The sequence below is a fragment of the Zingiber officinale genome, chromosome 3A (assembly GCF_018446385.1).
Source record: "Zingiber officinale cultivar Zhangliang chromosome 3A, Zo_v1.1, whole genome shotgun sequence".
NCBI classification, from domain to species: domain Eukaryota; kingdom Viridiplantae; phylum Streptophyta; class Magnoliopsida; order Zingiberales; family Zingiberaceae; genus Zingiber; species Zingiber officinale.
This window is the reverse complement of record NC_055990.1, coordinates 57,734,013-57,742,656: the sequence shown is the minus strand read 5'-3', so window position 1 is coordinate 57,742,656 and position 8,644 is coordinate 57,734,013.

Genomic DNA, 8,644 nt, shown 5'->3' with positions numbered 1-8,644 from the left:
CATATCGTACAACACCTCGGGAAAGTACAGGTCTGACACCATTCCATCTGGTTTATGGCAATGAAGCAGTCATACCCATAGAAATCGGAGTGCCCTCGGTCAGGAGGACATTATATGATGAAGAAAACACAGAACGGAGGTTGGTTGAGCTAGATCTTATTAGCGAAACCCGGGATAGAATAGCGGCTCGGCTGGAGGCATATCGACAAAGAATGAGACAAAATTATAACAGAAGAGTGATTCCTCGATTCTTTGGAGAAGGAGATCTGGTCTGGAAGTAAATCAAGCTAGTGGGGGACATGACCAAGCTAGCACCTCAGTGGGGCGGGCCTTACAAAGTCATCAAAAAGTTAGCGTCCGGAACTTATTATTTACAAGATGATTGAGGCAAGAAGTTAGATCGACTATGGAGCGCTAACTACTTGAGACCTTACAGAGTCTGAAGGAGTGTACAAAGAAGAGTAAGTCGGGCTGTGAGCCGAGCTGTCGCCTGATTGACAGACCGGGTAAAAGGCAGATCGGATAGAGCGATGCGGGGGTATGAGAGCAGAAACTGTATGTCCTAATATTCCTTTCGGCCAACTAAACAATTCTGGCAAAAATAAGCTTAGAATGTAAGTGGGAGAATAGCAAAGTACTTTACAAGAGATCGTTATTATATACAAGTAGTCAAGGAAAGATCACTTGAAATGTGCAAAAATTTCATCTGGGATCTCTTTAAGGATCCGGTCATGATCCAAAAATTCAAGAGGCGGAACTGACTTCAAATAGTCTTGTTCATAAAGTTGATGCAGAGCCCCGCCCGCCTCGTAGATAACAGACATGGAGAAACGCTGTCCAGCCTGTGTACAGAATTCCGGAGAACACAGATACAGAGCACGGTTCTATAGACAGCGATCGTTCTCTCCATCTTTGTAAATAGCCAGAGCTGTTGATGCCCCTTCTGTAGTAGCCCGAGCTTGAGCCAGTTCATTCCGGGTCGGCTGTCACAGACTCTCATCCCAGTGCGAGTTATAAGTGAGCAAGAGTCTCACGACCAACGACCTTCCCGGTCGGCTGTCCCAGACTCTCGCCCCAGTGCGAGTTATAAGTGAGCAAGGCTCTCACGACCAACGACCTTCCGGGTCGGCTATCCCAGACTCTCGCCCCAGTGCGAGTTATAAGTGAGCAAGGCTCTCACGCCCAAGACCTTCCCGGTCGACTGTCCCAGACTCTCGCCCTAGTGCGAGTTATAAGTGAGCATGACTCTCACGCCCAACGACCTTCCCGGTCGGCTGTCCCAGACTCTCGCCCTAGTGCGAGTTATAAGTGAGCATGACTCTCACGCCCAACGACCTTCCCGGTCGGCTGTCCCAGACTCTCGCCCCAGTGCGAGTTATAAGTGAGCAAGGCTCTCACGCCCAACGACCTTCCCGGTCGGTTGTCCCAGACTCTCACCCCAGTGCGAGTTATAAGTGAGCAAGGCTCTCATGCCCAACGACCTTTCCGGTCGGTTGTCCCAAACTCTCGCCCTAGTGCGAGTTATAAGTGAGCATGACTCTCACGCCCAACAACCTTCCCGGTCGTCTCTCCCAAACTCTCGCCCTAGTGCGAGTTATAAGTGAGCAAGGCTCTCACGCCCAACGACCTTCTTTGTCGGGACAATGATTTTCTCGGTCAATATGTCTTATATTCGCCGACACACTATGCAACAAACTAAGTTATCGCGTCTGGGTGGTCAATAAACAGTATACAAAGGTTTTGGTTAAATATGGAATCTCACAGGCATATCCTCAAGTGGCTCATTAGCTTTGACTCAAAGTTCATATAGTATGAGGTAACAGGAGGTAAGCGAGCTATTTTTATTACTGCTATTTTTGCTAGAAATATTAGACAAACGCAGGTGTTCTATAAAAACATGATGATACCCGAGACAAAGTGCGGAACTACAATAAGAGGGGAATGCAAAAAACAGCTTTTATTCTGTTAAAAGTCAGAGGTACATTCTTTAGGGGTTTACATGGCTACCAGAACCAGAGGCTTGATCCTTCCTAGTCAGATGAGCTCGGACCTTAATAAGATCTTCTGTAATAAGGTCAATGGTACGCTTTAGTTGCCCAATGGCGTCATCTTTGATCCGTCCTTCCTCTTTCAAAAGAACCACTTCATCTTCATGCTTCCTCTTCAAATAAACAATATACTGCCCCTGACTCTGAAAGTCCGATTGAGCTTTATGTTTAAGAGCGATTTCGGCTCGGGTTCTGGATTTGGCGGCCAGCCAGAGGCTCTCCATCTCATGAGTAAGGGAAGCTTGAAGGTCTCTGCTCGTGGTCATTTCTTGTAGGATGCCTTCCTTTTGAGCCAACAACTCCGTCAAAGTGGCAATTTGCTGGAGCGAGGTTTCTTCTTTTTGATCTGATAACTCCAACAGATGGGAAGTCTGTCGAAGCAAAGAAGTAAGTTCTCTAGGTTCCGTGGTAGGTTCCATGGAAACAAGGTATTGTGTTAACAAGAGGATAGCTGGAAGCATTGGACGTTCAGATCTTTTATATGGAAGGAGAAGGTGAAGGGATTTCCTCGGAACTTGAGGCGGTACTCGAAAAATAGCATAACATTTATAGGAAGAAAGTGCGTCCAGAAGTTGAGGAGTCATCATAAGTTCAGAAGGAGATCGTTCATCTCCCAAAATAGAGGGAAATTTTGCAGAATACGGATGAAAGACAGGTCAGCAAAGGACGTGGGAACCAGGTTAGGCAACACAAAGATTGGGGTCTAGTCAGTCGGACTAGAACCTCCTTTGACTAGACTTGAGGGGGAGGCTTGTGATACGGTGCATGTTTTGTGGGGTCAGAATGATGATGTGGTTATAAGTCAATACCACAAGAGGGTCAGGTGTCAAGCTGAATTGGAGGTCAGGAAGGTCAGAAGTTAAGCCTTCGTGGCTGGTCAGCAGTTAAGCTGACGTGGAGAGTAGAGAGGTCAAAAGTCAAGCTTACGTGGCCAAAGTCAAAGTCTCAGCTGACGGGGCAGTTAAAGGAGGGGATTATAAGACCAGCCCTGATAGTGGGCCATAAACGGGCCCGCGGGCCAAATATAGCTAAGGACTGAGACTGCAAGTTAATTAAAGGTCTGGGCACAGACCTGGCGTACAGGTCGGGACGTACAAGCCATGGATAGCAGTGAACAATAAACGGGTCTGGACACAGACCTGGCGTGCAGGTCGGGACATCCAAGCCAAGGAGCACAGGTCTGGCACAGACTTGGCATTCAGGTCAGGACATCCAAGCCAAGGATCACAGGTCTGGCACAGACCTGGCGTGCAGGTCGAGACGTACAAGCCATGGATAGCAGTGAACAGTAAACGGGTCTGGACACAGACCCAGCGTGCAGGTCGGGACGTACAAGCCATGGATAGCAGCAAACAGTAAATGAGTCAGGACACAGATCCAGCGTGCAGGTCGGGACGTACAAGCCATGGATAACAGTGAACAGTAAACGGGTTTGGACATAGACCTGTCGTTCAGGTCGGGACATCCAAGCCAAGGAGCACAGGTCGGGCACAGACCTGGCGTGCAGGTCGAGACGTACAAGCCATGGATAGCAGTGAACAGTAAACGGGTCTGGACATAGACCCAGCGTGCAGGTCGGGACATACAATCCATGGATAGTAGCAAACAGTAAATGGGTCAGGACACAGACCCAGCGTGCAGGTCGGGACGTACAAGCCATGGATAGTATCGAACAATAAATGGGTCTGGACACAGACCCAGCGTGCAAGTCGGGATGTACAGGCCATGGATAGCAAAACAGTAAACAAGTTGGAACATAGATCTAGCTGGCAGATCAGGATGTAGAGACCGTAAATCGCAGATGACAAAGGCGGGTCGGAATGCAAGCTTAACACACAGATCGGGACATACAAGTCAGGGATAATAGTATATAAAAGCAGGGCGGGTACAGATCTCGGAAGGCAGACTCGCCGTCCAGACGCTACAAGACGAACAAGCCAAGGAATCATAACCTCTTGTCAAAGAATGTCAGAGAATAATCAGCATGTCAGGGAATATTCTTACAGTCAGGGCTCATTACCCCTTTTGATTCCATCGCCAGTCTATGAAAAGGTGCCACCTGTCATCCACCGCCAGACAAAGCCTGATAGCCGACATTCCCTGACATCCATCAGACCCAGAAACTTCCGTTGCAGTATAAAAAGAAAGGCTTTGTCCCTTGCGCAGGTACACTGACTCATCATTTTCTCACTAGTCTTTACTTTTCGTCTTTTCTCTCTGATTTCTAGGGAAAAAGTACCTGACTTGAGCATCGGAGGGCCTGACCCGGGGACTTTTTCCCTAATTTTCTGGTCTCTAATGACTGGTGGACTCGTCTGAGTGTGCGCAGAGCGACAACGTCATCGTCCTGGTCATCTCTCTCCGTCGGCCGCCCGTGCGAACCTTTCCAGGGGGTACCTGGTAAATTCAACTCTTCAGCGACTTTCCGTCAACTTCTATTACAACAAGGCCCGCTTTTATCTGACTCAGCTTCCAGACGGGATCATCAACCAAGACATTCGTTATCTTTTTTTTTTTGTCTTGAATCTTTAAATTTTCTTTCCAGTCCACTTTTTGAATGTTCTTCCCTTTTAATCATTTGGAGTTTTGATTTTTTTTTTTTTTTTAACGTGGCAATGCATCCCTTTAAATTCATTGGGATGAAATATTATTCCATGTTAATTAACTTCCAATATAGGAATTCTAGAAAGGTGGAGAATTCTAGAGTCCTGTGAAAAATTACATGAAGAATTTAAACAAAGAATCAAGTGTTAGCATAATATTAAAAAAAATGTATAAGGATATAATGATAAGAGTGAATGTTTATGATAAATTAAATAAAATGTTTCTTACAAAGATGAGCTTATATTAATAATCACTTCTAAGTTCTTATTTTTTTATATTAATTATGTATAAACTCACTAAACACCTCTAAGACATGTTTATATTATTTGTAGATATTATTTTAATAGATGAGATGTGTAAAGGAGCAAATATTAAATTTGAATTTGACGAAAAACATTAAAAGTGAAAGATTTTAAATTTACTAGAGTAAAGATAATATGAAATTTAAGTTTAATAATATTATACGTAATAAAATAATAATTAAGATAGGACATGATGAGTAAATAAGAGTTTTAAGTATTTAGAATTATTTTTACAAAAAAAAAAGAGAGGTTGGAAAAAATATCTTACATTACGGAAAACATTAGGTGTTTTTTGTGATAATAAAATACTTTTAAAAATTAAAGAGAAAGTATTAAAAATGATGGTTATACTTGCTATGTTATATGAAGTTAAATGTTAGATTATAACTCGAAAATATGAGCAGAAGATGAGAGTCATAAAGATGAGAATATAAAGTTGGATATGCAGACATACGATGATAGACAAGATAAAAATGAGAATATTAGAAAGAAAGCAGAGTTGTACCTATAGAGGGAAATTTTTGAGAGACTTTTAAAATGGTACAAATATTTATTTAAACGATTAATAAATATTCTAGTTAGGTAATAAAAAACTATGATAAATGCATACATTAAACAAGAATGAAAAAAAAACTAAAACAGACTTAGTTAACAATAATAAAGAAAAACAAATCTTTTATATATATATATTATAGAGGAAAGAGTCTAATGATATAAAATGATTCATATAACTGATCCTACCTAATAAGATAAAACATTGTTGTTGACTTCCAATAAGAGAAGTGTTAGAGTCAATTTGTAGCTAGAGGGGGGAGGAGTGAATAGCTCATCGCGCTTCGATTGTTTGCTTCGTGATGATGATGTGCAGCGGAAAGAACGCGAAACAACAATACAACGCTAACGCGTAGATTTACTTGGTATCCACCTTAAGATGAGGTGACTAATCCAAGGATCCACACACACGACGCTCACTCCACTATGAAAAAGCTCCTTCTCGGTAACTACCGGAGATGGAGAAACCTCGTACAAGCTCACATAACAAGATACAACTCTAAGGAAGAAATAAATACAAAAGTGTACACAGCAAAAACCTCTTCTTGCTTGATCTCTTATTGATGAAGATGTCTCTGGACTAGCTGAAAAGTGCAACATCACTTATCTTCCACACTCAAAGTCCAATGAACAGTAGCAGTGAAGAATCGTGTAAGTGCTGCGGAGAAGAAGCTCGCCAATGGCTATATACTTCGCGCTTCTAGGGCTCTCAATCGATTGGGCATGCTCCCAATCGATTGCCACGTCAGATCCGCGCCATCCTAGTTGTCCATCATTCGCTACCTGAGCAACAGTCACATCGCAATCGATCGGCTGATCGATTGGGGAGGCTTGAATCGATCAGTCGATTGATTCAGCCTCCCTCGCATCCACACGCAAGAAACAACCTCCAATCGATCGACTGATCGATTGGGAAAGCTTCTGTCCCTATGACAATTGTCCCAATTGATCGGTCGATCGATTGGGCCACCATTTGTTGCAGCATTGTGCCCAATCAATCGACTGATCGATTGGGCTTCGGTTCAATTGATCGGTTGATCGATTAACCACCCTTGACTTGCTTAACTAAAGTCTAGGGTCCCCAATTCCAACACTTGGTCAACCTTGACCTGCCGAAACTTCTTCGCCAAGTGTCCAGTCAACCCTTTGACCCACTTGGACTTTTCTCCTTGTGCCAAGTGTCCGATCAATCTTGACCCACTTGAGCTTACCGTCTCGTGTCAAGTGTCCGGTCCTCCATGACCCACTTGAACTTCCACCAGATGTCTGGTTACCCTTGACCCATCTAGATTTCCTCGTGCCAAGTATCCGGTCAATCCTTTGACCTACTTGAGCTTCCCAACACCAGGTGTCCGGTTAACCTAACCTACTTGGATCTCGACGTGCCTGGCTTCACTCACCAGGTCTTTCCATCTACCTAGCTTCACTCATTAGGACTTTCTATCTGCCTGGCTTCACTCACCAAGACTTTCCATCTGCCTGGCTTCACTCGCTAGAATTTTCACCTAGCTTCACTCACTAGGGGTTTTCTAACTGCCTAACCTCCAGTTAGGTTTTGACTCTTCTTCACATTAAACTGGTCATCCCTTGACTAGAAGAGAATTGTATCAACAATCTCCCTAATCGGACGATTGCATCTGCAATCTCCATGTATTGTCAAACATCTAAACCTAAACATCATGACACAAGCTTTAGTCAACTCAAGCTTAGTCATCTAGGTCAACCTTGACATAGGGATATTGCACCAACAATCTCCTCATTTTTTATGTTTGAGAATACCTTTAAGTTAGGCTAATCTCATAGCCTCGACTTCTTCTTCATGCCAATGCATGAATGAGGGTCTCCTTCATTCTCTCCCTTTCCTAGAGGGCAAACTCCCCCTTTGGATAATGAAGGTCTAACTTAAATCCTACATTCTCTCCCTATTGGCACACATAAAAAACTCTTCCCCTGAAAAGTTACTCAAGCGTTGTTGACAACCTCACATGACGTTCACAACACTACAATGAAGGTTCCATACCCTTTATTATATTCAATACTCATCCTTGAGCATACTCCTTTTCTACAATGAAGCTCTTATACCCTTCATTATAGTCAATGCTCCTCCTAGAGCATTCTTCTTTCCAACAATGAAGATATTCAATCTACTATTGTTTCCCCATGCTCAACCTTGAGCATTTTACAAAATGAAGGTTTTACCACCTTCTATGATTTTGGAAAAATATTTCCATGTTTTAAAATAGTAGCTCCCCCTAAAAACATGCTTCAAACTTCTGTCATTGTACTAACAATTACTTGGAATCCCTAAATCTTTAGGAAACCCAAAAATTTAAAGTTTTAAGGTTTAAAAGATTCAATATTGAAACTAACCTCATCCTAAACTTTAATTTAGTGTTCCTTAACCAATCCATCCTTGTTTTCATCATGAAAACTCCCCCTAAATGTATATAAATATTTTCTAAGGGTTTAGAAGTGGTTAAAGAGGCTAAACATGGCCCAAAGTGCTAAAATCAGACTTTCCTAGCCAAAATCAACCTTTTCAATCAATTGGGTTGGGCTTAATCAATTGACACTTGCTCAATCGATCCACTGATCGATTCAGCAAGCTTCTGTTTGTAGAAAACCTGCTTGAATCGATCGACTGATTGATGCAGTTGGGATTGAATCAATTGGCTGATCGATTCAACGAGCTCTCTCAACCGATCGACTGACTGATCTGCTCACGAAATTAGCTCTCTCAACCGATCGCCCGATCGATTGAGACACTCCAATCGATCGGGTGATCGATTGAAGCTCTGATTTCCTTAAATTCAATTTTAATGAAATTCAGAAATACTCTAAAAATTCTACAAAATTCTAAAAATCATGAAAATTATTGTAGATATTATTTAGGGTATATACTATCAAGAAAAAAATAGTTTTCTATAAAATACTTTCTATTTTCAAACATTGACACAAAATTGAAAACTTGTAAAAACTTCAATGTTTCTTCCAAGTTTGTGTTTAACTTTTCAATGATGATTACTATCAAAAGATATCCTTCACAAAGGTTTTCCAAAGTATATTTAAAATATTTTTCAAACCCAATTTTCAACCATGTTCTTTAGCTTCAATGCATATGACTTATGCATTAGCTTT